The sequence below is a fragment of the Egretta garzetta genome, unplaced genomic scaffold (genome assembly GCF_000687185.1).
Source record: "Egretta garzetta isolate BGI_Z169 unplaced genomic scaffold, ASM68718v1 scaffold1118, whole genome shotgun sequence".
Lineage (NCBI taxonomy): Eukaryota > Metazoa > Chordata > Aves > Pelecaniformes > Ardeidae > Egretta > Egretta garzetta.
In genome coordinates this window covers 231,984-244,444 of record NW_009260674.1, presented here as the reverse complement: position 1 = coordinate 244,444, position 12,461 = coordinate 231,984, and positions in this window count along the sequence as shown.

Genomic DNA, 12,461 nt, shown 5'->3' with positions numbered 1-12,461 from the left:
GTTTTATTTTGAATCTGTACTGACTTCTGTGTGAGGCCCAATGGCAAATGGTTTTGAGTACCACATCTGTGTGGTTCCTGTTCCACGGCCATTTTGCAGGTCCTGTCCCAGGCCTGCTGGGAGTGGTATGGTTAATTCTCCTGGTCCTCTAAACTGTCTGAATTGGCTCCGGCTGTCGGACGACATCCCATTTTGGACTCAATACCTGTCCAGGGAACTGGGTCTATCTTCTGTGTAGGTCTCCCTGGTTTACGTGATTAGTTACCAAGTATATTAAGACACGTTATAGCCTCATGCGGAGCTTCACATGCAGTCTAGTGACTTCCTTCCTTTCAAAGTTTCTTAATTAGCTACAGCTGAGGGAGGGGGGGAGTGAGCGAGCGGCTGAGTGGTGCTTAGTTGCCAGACGGGTTAAACCACGACAACTAGTAAATGTTCTAGGTACTCTAGAATCACAAGCACGGTACAACTAAAGTTTCCAAGGAATAAATACCATTTTTTTTCATGTTGTTTGTTGTTGGACTGTGTATAAAATAACACAAAAACTCAGAATGTGTTCCTCTTGGAAATTTTTTTCCTTGACTCTATCCTGCATATTACGTAACAATGTTCTCTGAAATCCCTCCACCTGGCCCCAGCAGAGCACTGCTGTCAGAGCTAGCTACCTTTTACTGGTGGTATACCAGAGGTATTAGTGAACTAAGTGCCTGGTCCATCAAGTGAACATAAAGAACTCCCACATGGACTGGGACTTGGAGCTAATCCAGAGTGCCTGCTAACACAGTTTTGCTTCCTGAATGTGCAAGGACAGCAGTCTTCACCGAGTTTGTTCTAAACCTTTGCAATGCCAACAGATCAGAGGCAGCCAACTTACTGTTTAGAGGTGGTTGCCACTCTAGCTGGTGAGGCATCAGTTGAAGACTTCTGTCCATCACCACAAGGTGCGTGAACCCCAAGGCCACCAGTGTCAGAAAAGCAAGATGTATTCTACTGCAGATTTAAAGAAAGCTTCACACAGGAAAACTATCATCCTAGGAGAGACTTGTGTAGTTGCTATCTGAAAGCTTCTAATCAATTCCTCGAAATCATGAAATAGAATTTTCTGATAAGGTTGGTAGGTTCCCCGTTTTCTGCCTTTTTTCCTTTCTGCTCTTTTGTCCTATGAATTTGCTTTCCTGGTGGAGCAGTTTCTTTTTTTGTTTCACCTTTGAGCACTGCATGAGTAAAAGACTGCCATCTCTATAGCCTCTTCTACCCTCCCTACTTCTGTGGTCCGAATTAATTCCCAGTGATTGGGAATTGAAAATGTAACGTTATTCTGCAGGCTATGTTTCCAGGGATTATGTAAAGCACAGCGAACAGGATGTGTACCAAATGCTGAGTTAATGGGCTGAAATTGTGGAAAGGAGACCTTAGTTTCTTTCTGCCCTGAGAGTAATAGTTTGCATGAAGTACATACTTGAAAAGCCTGGGATGAAGTAAACACTGTGGCATATCACGGTAAGGTGAGAGCAGAACTAAAATGAAAGACAGGCTCTCCATATAGGGAAAGCTTCTCTCACCCCCTAACTAGCTTGAAGTAGGGAGGGCAGCTTGAAGTCTCAGCTCCCCAGTCTTCCTGCACGGTAAGTTTTGCCCCTGAATTGCATCTGGGCCTCGCCAGGAATCACCCTCTGCGTTGTAGCAATGTGATGTAATGCTTATCATGCAGAAGAGCTTTCTGAAGTGGTGCGGACAGTCTCTATGCAGAGTTGGCATAGATGAAATGAATGTGGTTGGGGGTCCTGGTGCTTTTCTTTTGAAGCTGAAGCTGTGTTATGGACCTGTTTAGGAAGTGACAAGAAAGGACTACAGAGTGAGATCAAGAGGGTTTTTCATTTGCAAGACCTTTTACCAGTTTCCTCAATTTAGTTGATCCTGAATAGCCTGTGTCACAGATGAAGCCATTTGTGTATCTTAACTCTTTTTGCTGCTCGCTTGTAGTGACAGTAAAACAGAGCAGAGTTTGCAGACTTTTGCTTGAGCTTCCATTTCTGCTTGGTGTCTAACCTTAGTCTGACAAAACACTTCTGACACTGATAAGAGTTCCCCCTCCCCAGGAATACCGATGCTACATGAAATGCTGTGGCAGACCTCCACCTGGTAAACAGGAAAGAGTTTTTTTCCACATTCTTTCAACTGGAACATGTACCAAGGGAGGACCTGCGTCATCTTTTTCCGTTAAGTCCGTTGATATAAACTGTACCGTGGGAAGATTGGAGCAGAACATTCTTTCTTTTGCAGATGTGGGAAGGCTTTGTGTCAATGCCTTGTCACTAACTGTTTTGCTGTGTTTTAATAACAACTTCTACATTTTAAACAAGAGTCCTGTGACTGAGAACGCTGTGATTTAACATTTATGCTGCCACAGTCAGGGCTAATGAGGTTGACACAGCCTGTAAGTGTCTATTCTATGATCTTTACAGGGTAAGCTGATGGCTGTAACTCATTTTCTCTCCTTCCGTAAGTGACATGACTGCCATGCTTGTCCTGAATTGAGGGGGGTGCTGGTGACCTCAGCAGAGAGAGAGGACAGGCTGAATTCTCTTCATCTCTAGAGCTTTGTCTCATCAAGTTATCCTGGAGATACACTGATCGGGAACATCAGTTTCACTAGTGTTACTTTCACCTCGGGGGGGGGGGAAGAAATAAAAAGAATATGCCACATTCTGCGATGAGATTAGAAACCAAATATGACCGGTGTAATTCTCCACATGACCCTACAGGGTTGGTCCAAATCTTTCACATGCTTTTTCATGTGTATGTACATAAAAGCACACATCTTTAAAATGCATGATTATCCCACACCCTGTATGGTTCTCCAGCACTATACCCACGTTGCTTTCGGTATCTGTTTCAAACACAAGTAGCCTAGGAGTAAAATGTAATGTGCTGTAATTTCTATATGCCAAGAGATGGTGAGAGGGACGTGCTTGTGAAAATTCCATTAGAGTGAAATTTTGAAAAAAACCCCCAACTTTTACTCTGGGGATAGTTGCATATAACTCGATAATAAACCACCTGGATACTACTTTTCCAGGCTATATAGACTCCAAATAGCTATTACAGTTTTGGAAATAATATAATCTCAACACTTACAGTAGCAACAGGCTGGGAACACACAGAAACAGACTTCATAACAATGAAAAATAAACTACAAAAAGCAAAACGTTGCTGTTTTAAAATGCTGAAGTGTTGAGAAATAACTTTCTCAACTACTATTAGCATGTGGCAGATCCCCAGCTTGTTGGAAATGGGGTATTGGCAGGGCAGGGAAAGCGTTAGGAAAGCTGCAGTCGCTTTTCTCTCTTGTTGTCACGTGCGCCCATGTGGTACGGCTCCTCACTTAGCACTGGCTGTTTAGAGCGATCTAACCCAGAAGCTGTTTTGCACATCACTGTCCCTGCGTTAATAGGATCGAAGGGTGCTTGGTGTGACTGCGAGGCCCCTCTGTCAGACAAGGAAGAGGTAAGTAGTACTGGTATGGTGATCTCTGCCAGTCACCAAAACAACAAGCAGTAGACACAACCAAGCCCTGTGCGGAAAAGAATTTTGGGGCAGAAGTCCATGGTGTTGCTCATCTCTGGTCCCAGCAATATTGACTGGCGGAATCCACAGGAGCAGAGCTGAAGTGAAATCCTACCCAAGGGACCCAAGCCTGCACTGTCTTCCCAAACAGGTATTCATTCCTCTGACCCACGGGGGTGATGGAGCCTGGGTTCCTATGGGTTTGCATTATTATTTTTAGGTGAAAAAAATTGTTAGGTTTTTCTGCTATTGTTACATATGACTTTGAAATTCTCCTCTGTTTCCCTTCACAATCTATCTCTTGCAGTATTTTGGCTACGATACCTAGACTCCTGTATTCTGTAGAAACTAGCCAACAGAATGAAAAGTTTCGGGGTGAACCCCAGTCCTCTCTCTAAACAGCCACCTATTTCATAAAACAATGAACTTTTTGTTATTTTTGAGCCTGTTCCCCTCTGAAGTTTGCATGAAATTGGCAGATACATTCACAAGCTTTGTGGGAGGAAGAGTGAAGGTTCCAGGGAGTGGGATGTCTAGTCTGACATTGCTGGGAAGCCACCTAAGATATCAGACTGTGCTTTACAGTTTAAATTTTGACTTTAGAACTATGGTAAAAAAAAAAACAACCCTCTTTTGAAGCCCCACAGACAGTATGAATATCAGCAAACTTTCATTTTTGGCATTTCTAATACACAAACTAAACAATTCAACTTACCTGCAGTATCTCAGAACAAGTATGGATTTACCTTTTTTATCTGTTTAAGATGCATTATGTAGAGATATTTTACCACCATCTGCAACAGGGAACACTACAGGTTAAGTCTGGCTTTCAAGGCTGAGTGCAGCAATGCTTTGGACTACCTACACGTTATATTTCTGGGGAAAAAATGTCATTATGAAACTGGAATGGAGACAAACATCTAAGTAGCACATTTTTTAAAATCATCTTAGATTTTGACTTGTTTAGGACTTCTGGTTTTCTTTAAGGATTTAAGTTTAGAAACTGTCTTAAACCTAATCCTGGAGCCTGCTGGTGAAGACACCGGCCTTCCCAATGGTACTGATGAGACCGCACAGCTGTCTCCAGATCCTATAAACAGTTTCTGGCAGATGGGCTGTATTTAAGGGCTCCATTTTGCCCTTTGCATAAAGCCTGCCCTGCACAGCAGAGAGGTTTGAATTATCCCCGTCCTATGGTAAGCCTCCCTCAGCCTCCTGCTCTTTCCCCTCTGCACCCTAGAGCCTTCAGCTCTGTCATGGTCCCCGCGGAAAAATTGGAGCTGGATCCTGGCTGCGTTCGTGGAGGCTTTCCACAGAAAGGTTCTGCTGACTCCTTTCATAAAGACCAGTCTTAGGGGGGGCTGGGACAGGTGTAAATGCCTAAATCATCATCGGTCCCTAAAGTACAAAGTCCATTTAGCCTCCGAAGACAGCAGCGTAATTAGCGATGGTTGGTAGTGACCTCAGAAGGCCTACTCTAATAACACAAATGCCGTTTGCCCCCGCTCCCCAGCTTTGGATCTTGCCTTTGACACAGGTACCTGCCCAAGCCTGCTCGGGACCGCTACACACAGCCCAGATCACATCTGGCTCAACACAGCATCCAGCCTGTTCCTGTGCTGGAGATCACCAAGAAAGGGTCTGCTCTCACCCGGCCTTTTCCACGCACCGTGGGGCTGCCCCTGTGCTGCTGAACGTGATGGACCTGTGCAGCCTCAGAGCTGCTCCGCAGATCTGAGCATGAGGTCACTCCCGCTGCAATAGTCTGGTTTGGGCCCCTCACACAGGGCTCCAGAACAAATACATTCGACCCTTCAAACAGCCCCCCCTCCCTCTGGTTGATTGTGTCTTTTCATGTAATGACAATATTAAATTAAAGTAAATGGAACTCATGGCTGTGACAAAGTACATAACAACCGTAAGATATTTGCATTTCAGAGCATTTGAGAGGAATGATAATATCCATAAAACTTGTAGCAATAGATCTGATTTCTTGGAAGCCTTTTCTGTTGTTCATTGCAAACAAAGGTCCCACTGTAACACTGACAGGAATGCTGCTGCTTCTTTTCCTCTTACACAAACATAGTCTGAGGAGCAGGAGCAACAGCTCGGAGGCAAGAGGGGCTTTGCGGCTTGGCGCCTACATGTTTCACTAGTGACAAAGCTGTATTGACTTTGCTAGATTTGTGGTCGCCGTGCATAGGAATGCTGGCTGGGAATGATCGCTGCTGGGTGCAGATGGGAGGTTTCATGCCTATTCTAAACTATAACTGGGTCCAACTGCTTCGTGACTCCTGAGCATAAGCCAAAGATCCTTTGGAAGGAAGGGTTTGAGCTGCTGTGTGCCGGTCTGCAGGATGGCTGTCAGCCTAAGGACAGCCTTTTGGGTCAGGCAGGTGCGATGACCAGTGCTGTGCTCGATGTTCACTAAAGTGGTTGTCATCTAGTTTGTCAGAAATCAGGCACGCAGGCTGATATTTTCTCAAGCTTCAGGTGAAATGGATTTCTTTAGGTACGCTTGTAGGATTAATGTACAGGCATTGCTATGGTTGTTTGATTTTAGTTTTTGTTTATGGGGTTTTTTTTACAATTCTTGCTTTCTATCTGCACTGGGAACAAATTAGGGGATTTTTCAAGCTAATGCATACGTGATGGGACAACTGTGCTAGGAAGATGGGGCCTTGCTCATGGTCCTAAAGCCAGTCAGAGGTGTGCCTTTTGTTATCTGTCAGGGAAAGGCTGTCATCCATCTTACTTCTCATGCACTCTCACTATGTCATCAGCTTGTCTACGGTTTGAATCAACAACTTGACATGGGTTCAGAAGTTTGGTCTGACGCTCACAGAGGCTTGATTTGGCTGTGGTTTGCTAGATATCATGCTCTTAAGACTTTCTGTCACTTGCTTTCTTTCACCTCTTCCACAGGCGATTTACTGTATGGTGTTGCCCCCCTGTTTAGTTTGAATGTACAGACTCATTCATGAGTCTTAGTACAGACTTGCCTATAGCTTGTTTCCCATGAGACAGGTCCTTCTCACCCACCTCAAATTCCTGGAAAGGGTCATGCTTTGATTTCATCTTGCTTCTTGGTTTCTCACTGGGTACCGGTGTGACCGTGTGAGGCTATGGGAATTCAGCTTTGCTGGATTAGACCTGTTGCTGGTCTTCCACACTGCAGCCACCCAACACCTCAGCTCAGTTCAAGGCTAAAAATCTTCAGTTGCTGACTGCTGTCAACAAAGCAAAGCAGGAAGCCCTCTTTCTTTAATGGTTAAAATATTTTTGATGTACCATGAAAAGACTTGGTGCTCTGTCAATGAAAGAAATCTCCTCAGATGAGCACTGTGTTTTTTGGAGGTTAGCCAATGTGGAGGGACAACTCAAGCATTAGCAGAGGACTAGATGTAAGGCCTTGGTCCTTCATCTCCCTTGTGTTTGTAATACCTGAGTCACACCATCTGTTTAGAAACAGACGAAGCCTCACCCTGCAAGGAGGTGAGGGTGGTGGCCAAGGTCCTCTGCACGCCTACGTTGACAGGGAGTCTGGTGCAAGGCTTGGAAGGGAAATTGTACCAGTGAAAAAGAAGCATCTGCAGGCATGTGAGGGAGTGAAAGAAAAGCGGGGCGGCAGGAGCTAAGCAGTGGGAACAGGATCAATGTCATAGATCTGCAGGAAATTTCCAAACCAAGCATGTATTCTGTGTAGGCATTCCCCCGGGCTCCCCACAGCTGGCCTGGTACCTCCACAGCCTCTCCTACCACAAGCAGCAGGCAGGTGCTCACATGTCCCAGGAGCCAGGAATTTCTTCAAGAATGGGTGCTAGGTGCCTCAGATTTGCTGCAACCATGCTCCTGAACCACCTGGAGCTGGCCCTGCTTCGCCACAGCTTTTTCTTTAAATGAGGTGGAGGGAGACAAATGAGGGTGAGTGGAGAAGAGAGGGAGGCAGGGGGAGAAGGGGTAGAGACCAAGGCGAGAGGAAAGGAGTCAGCCTTGTCTGAACAGGAACCACAGACTGGTCATCCACGCTCAGGTCACCTCTGGGGAGCCTGAACAGTCACGGGGCATGGATGTCAAAAGGACTGTTGTGTGGTACTGAGAGCCTGAGAGCATTTTAAAAAAGGATCTTGGATGAAAGGTATCATCACCGAACTAGAAAATAGCAAATGTGCCTCCCCTATTCAAGGATAGCAGGAGGAGAGGAGGAGGAAGGGAAGAAGTAACAGCTAGGCACCATGTCCAAATTAATTGACCATTAGTTACATGAGGAACATATAAATTCAGGACAAATTTTAGAAGGAAATCTAATTGATGACATCGAGGGAACAGAAAATGGGTGGGGGGAAAAAAGTTTACCAAAACCAGGACATGCCAGAAGAAATGCTCCCCCACCATCACCTCCTTCCTTTTTTTCCTTTGGTAACTAATGCTTTTAGACAAGGGATGCATGGAGTTGGTTGTCTGCGGGGGTTTGAAGTAGTGTCAGCCAGGCCATTCTTAGACAAAACTGGAGAGAACAGTAACTAGTGTGAGAAGCAGTAGTAATTAGCACAAGGAGTACCTGGGGAGCTGGAGGGGCTCTCCCAAAAGCCTGGCTGGGTGCACTGCGTGTCCCAGCACCCATCTTGCGGGACGGTGAGGTTGGGGCCCGTGAGGGCTGGGATGGGGGGGTTGGGGGGGCGTGCTGCTGTCAGGGAAAGCTGTGTCGGGCTGACCCCGGGGTGGGGAGGGGACGGTTCATAACTGGGGGTTAATGCTTGCGAAGGAGCAGTGGGCTTCCTGCAGTACATTTGGGTTGGATTTGGGGACCCTGCCGTAGCTTCGGGGGTGGGGGGGAGGGGGCAGCAGCAGGGTGGCAGGCAAGCGCCTCGCAGAGCTGATCCCAAACCAAGCCCAGGTCGGGGCTCATGTCCCAGGCTGAAACGCGATGGAGGGAAGGCAAGGCTCAGGCGTGGGGCCTGGGGACAGCGGGGTGTCTGGCCGATGTCTGTGGTGGCCAATGGGGCCTGTGGCGAGTGTGGCCCTGAGCCTCCACCTGGCCCCGGCGGCAGCGGGGGGAGCAGGGGAGCACCTCAGGGCTGAGGCGCTGTTTCCTGTCAGCCAGCCACGGCTGAAGGGCCCGGCGAGGCATTTGGTGTTCGGTGAGGAAGCCACGAGGGATGCAGCAGGCGAGGCCTTCGCCCAGCCTGGCAGCTGATGCGTGGACTTCCCATGCGGCAAGAAAAGCTGAGCATTGCCTGTGTGGTCCGTGCCGGCGAGCGGGGATCGGCATGGCGTGTGCTGCACGGCCACCCCTGCTTGGTGACCCTGTCTGAAACCTCACACCGGGTTCTGGCACATGGCTGTGTTTTGCAGCGCGCAGCCTGACCTTCCCCGACTCCCGGGAAGCCATGCTCAGCCATAGTGAGCTGCTTTGTCACGCTTCAAACCTCTCTTCCACCCTCCTGTTCTTAGGCAAAAATATCCCTCTGCCTCTCTCAAGGAGGTGTATCAAGAGGAGAGATGAAAATGTAGTTAACTATCTCTTCCACTCCGCAAGTGCCAATTATGTGGGTTTTTTTCTCAGATGGTCTAGTAGATAAATATAGCTAGCTAAATTCAGAGTAACTGTTTTCAACCTGCGTTTAGCGCTGAAGTGGGCTGGTTCTATTTTTGGGCTGAAGAAGCGTTTGCGTGCCTGAAATCCCATCCAAGTTCTTCTAACTATATCAGTCGGTCTAATAAAAGAGATTACCTCTTCCTACAGACCTTGCCTCACTTGCATCCTTCAGGCGCTGTGACTACAATAAAGCTGCTGCTGCTTCTTTCCTGTTGCTTCTCTGCCACCTGCAGTGCACAGCTTGAATGCATGAGGCAGAGGATGAGGGGAAGCATATCAGGGTATTTCCTGACTTTCCAGTGTTCCGTTTGCAAGCTTAAAGACGTTCCTGGAAACAGAAAAAGTTAAGTCAGAAGGAACCTCTGGAGGTCGCCCAGTCCAGCCGTCCTCCATGTTGTGCTAAGAAATTTTGATTGGATGCTCAGGACCTTATCCAGTGAAACTGCAGGTACTTTCAAGGATGGAGATTTCACAGCATCTCTGGGCATGTGCTTCAGTGCTGAACCATTCTTGCTGTGAAGCTTTTTTTCCTTATATCATTATATCCAACCCTTGATGCAACATGTGGCTGTGGCCCTTTGCCCTTTCACTGTGCACCTCTGAGAAGTGGCTCTTCTCTACCACGCATTGCAGTGGGAGACTGCAATTTCTTTCCTGCCTCTCCTTAGTGTACTCATCTCTGGATTATACAAAAAAGTTCCTCCTGGGATGGCCTGTGCTCCAGCCTCTCAGCAATCTCAGTGTTCCTCTGCTGGAGTATCTCCGGTTTGTCAATGTCTTTCTGGCTCTACAGGGCCCAAGGCTGGACACCGTGTTCCAGGCGTGGCCTTGCCAGTGCAGACTAGAGGGAAATAAGCACTTTCCTTTGTGTGCTGGCTAGGCACTCGCTTGTGTAGCCTAGTGTAGTGTGTGGTTAGCTTCCTTCATCGCAACGCACGCTGCTGTCTCCTGTGAAACCTGCCCAAAAGGATCCCTCAGGTACTCTTCTGCAAAGCTGTTACCTATCCATTTGTCCCTAGCCTGTACTGCTACGTGGGGTTAGGCCATGCCAGTCGTAGAAGCCTTGAAGAGGTTTCTGTTGGCCCATTTCTCCAGCCTGCCAAGATCTCTCAGACTGTTTTTTTCTATCCCCTACCTTTTGTTAAGCATGTAGTTTCTCATTTTCTTGTGCTTGTGTTTATGCAATACAGACATGTTCAAACACCTAGTTCCTCCTCAGAGCAACGTTCTTTTATTATAGACTATAGAGGCAAGGGAGGGTTGGTTTTTAGAAGCAGAATGTTTTTACTTGCAGTGGAGATAGATAGTCTTGGAAGGAAGGGCCTGTGCTGCCCAGCATGTTGCCCAGTGCCTTTGGAAACTTTCACTTTCCTATCAGCTTCCCACTTAGCACCAGGAATGATAGGGACAGGATGCAGACCTACCTTTCCCTAGCAGGAAATGGGCCCTGAGGTGTTCACCTTTGCTATCTGCTCATTGAGGGAGTCGCTAAGGAGGCAAATTAGAGAATTCCTGCTCCTGAACTGTTCAGGAAAACCATTTCATAACACACAATTTCCTTTCTTTTGCTGTGTGCCTTACCTTGTACTTTGCCTCATCTCCTATCTGCTTAGACCTTAAAGCTTCAGCTAAATGAGGACTGAACTCAAGGCTGCTTTTGTGTTGAGGTTTTCAGACTATCGTGATCTGCCCAGAGTGGAAATGAAAGGGACAGCATCTGAGCTTATCCCAACTCAGCTCTAGACTGGGCCCTCTCTTCAGGGCCACCCCAGGCGATATTCTGAATGGGAAAACACAATTAGTCTCCTTTTCTGCCCTGCACCTACCCAGCCTACTGTTACATTTCTAGAATAAATAACAGTAATCTCCACAAGAGGGTTGTGTCTGTTTAAAGACAGAAAAGAGGAGCGGATATAATCGGCTAGGCAGATCCTTCTCAGTAGCAGCTGCTGCTGCTTCTCCTCTACTCAACATGCTGCAATATGCTGTCTCTCTCTTGCATGTTTCCATGAAAAAAAAATCACGACCTTATTAACATGCTCATTTTGATCCCTCCAGCACAAGTCAATCATGGGAACAATTAACAGTTCTGAAATTAGAAGCGACAATTAAAAAAGAAACAGAGATAAGAATGGAGTGGCAGGAAGGGAAAATTAAATGGTTTTGTTCCCCCCTCCCCTTTGCTCCCTATATCATATTGTTGTTGAAGGAATAATATAGTTCTGCCTTATTAGATGTCAGGTTATAAAATTTACTCTGTGCTACCTAAAAGCTACCCATATCTGAATGCTTCCTCCTACTTCTCCCCAGGGGTCCTTCGTCCAGTGAGCCAATCTCACTTAAATTTTTTGCTCCTTGATATGTAAATCTAGGCTCCGACTGCATCACATTTAAATATGTGCTTCAAATACCATTTAACAGCGAGGGGATTCTGTGGGTTATCATGCTGTCTACGCTGATGGGTCAGGATTTGACTTTCTGGCTGTGTCTGTCAGTCCCCAGTCTGTTCTTCTGGGTAGCAAGAGCAGTTAGGGTCTGCTCCTGGCCACCCCAGGCTGCTCATCTGGAAACTGGGAAAAGCAAGGCATGTTCTGTAACACTGGGGACTTTTTTTATACCTGAACTGCTAACATGTTTGCAGTCATGCTACAGGCGTGTTTTCTGCTATGTCTCTCTCATTTGGTCTCTTCTTCAGGCTAAATTTAATTTTTCTATGCACATGTATTTTCTTCTCATTTATGGTTTCAGCTCACTCTCTTCTGGAATCCTCCAGTTGTCCTGAATCTTCCCTGAAAAGCAGTGCCTGAAACTCGGCATAACATTTGTGGAAGCCTCTTCTGTGCTGGGCACACTGACAGGAGTATTTCCACTTGCTATGTGTTAAACACTAGCCTATATATCCCAGAATGGTGTTTGTCTTGCTCACCATACTGACACTGTTGATTTGTGCTGACCATGCCATTCACCATGTTCCCCAGATATTTTCTAAGTAATTTTCTACTGAGCCAGCTGTTGCTGGCCGCTGGGCCGCTGATTGTTTCTGCACACACTGAAGTTCATCCAGCTGCTCTCAGAATTTTCCATTTTATCAAGAACATTTTCAGTTCCAATCCTGCCTCTAAGAATATCCGCATCCCCTCTCCATTTCATGTCATCTGCAAATTTAACAAGTGTACTGTGTATTCCATCATCCATAGTATAAACAAAAATGCTTGGAAAATTAGATACAGATTCAGGATGAATCTCCGTATAATACTGCTCGGTACCTCTTCCATTTGGACAGTGAACGTTTGTA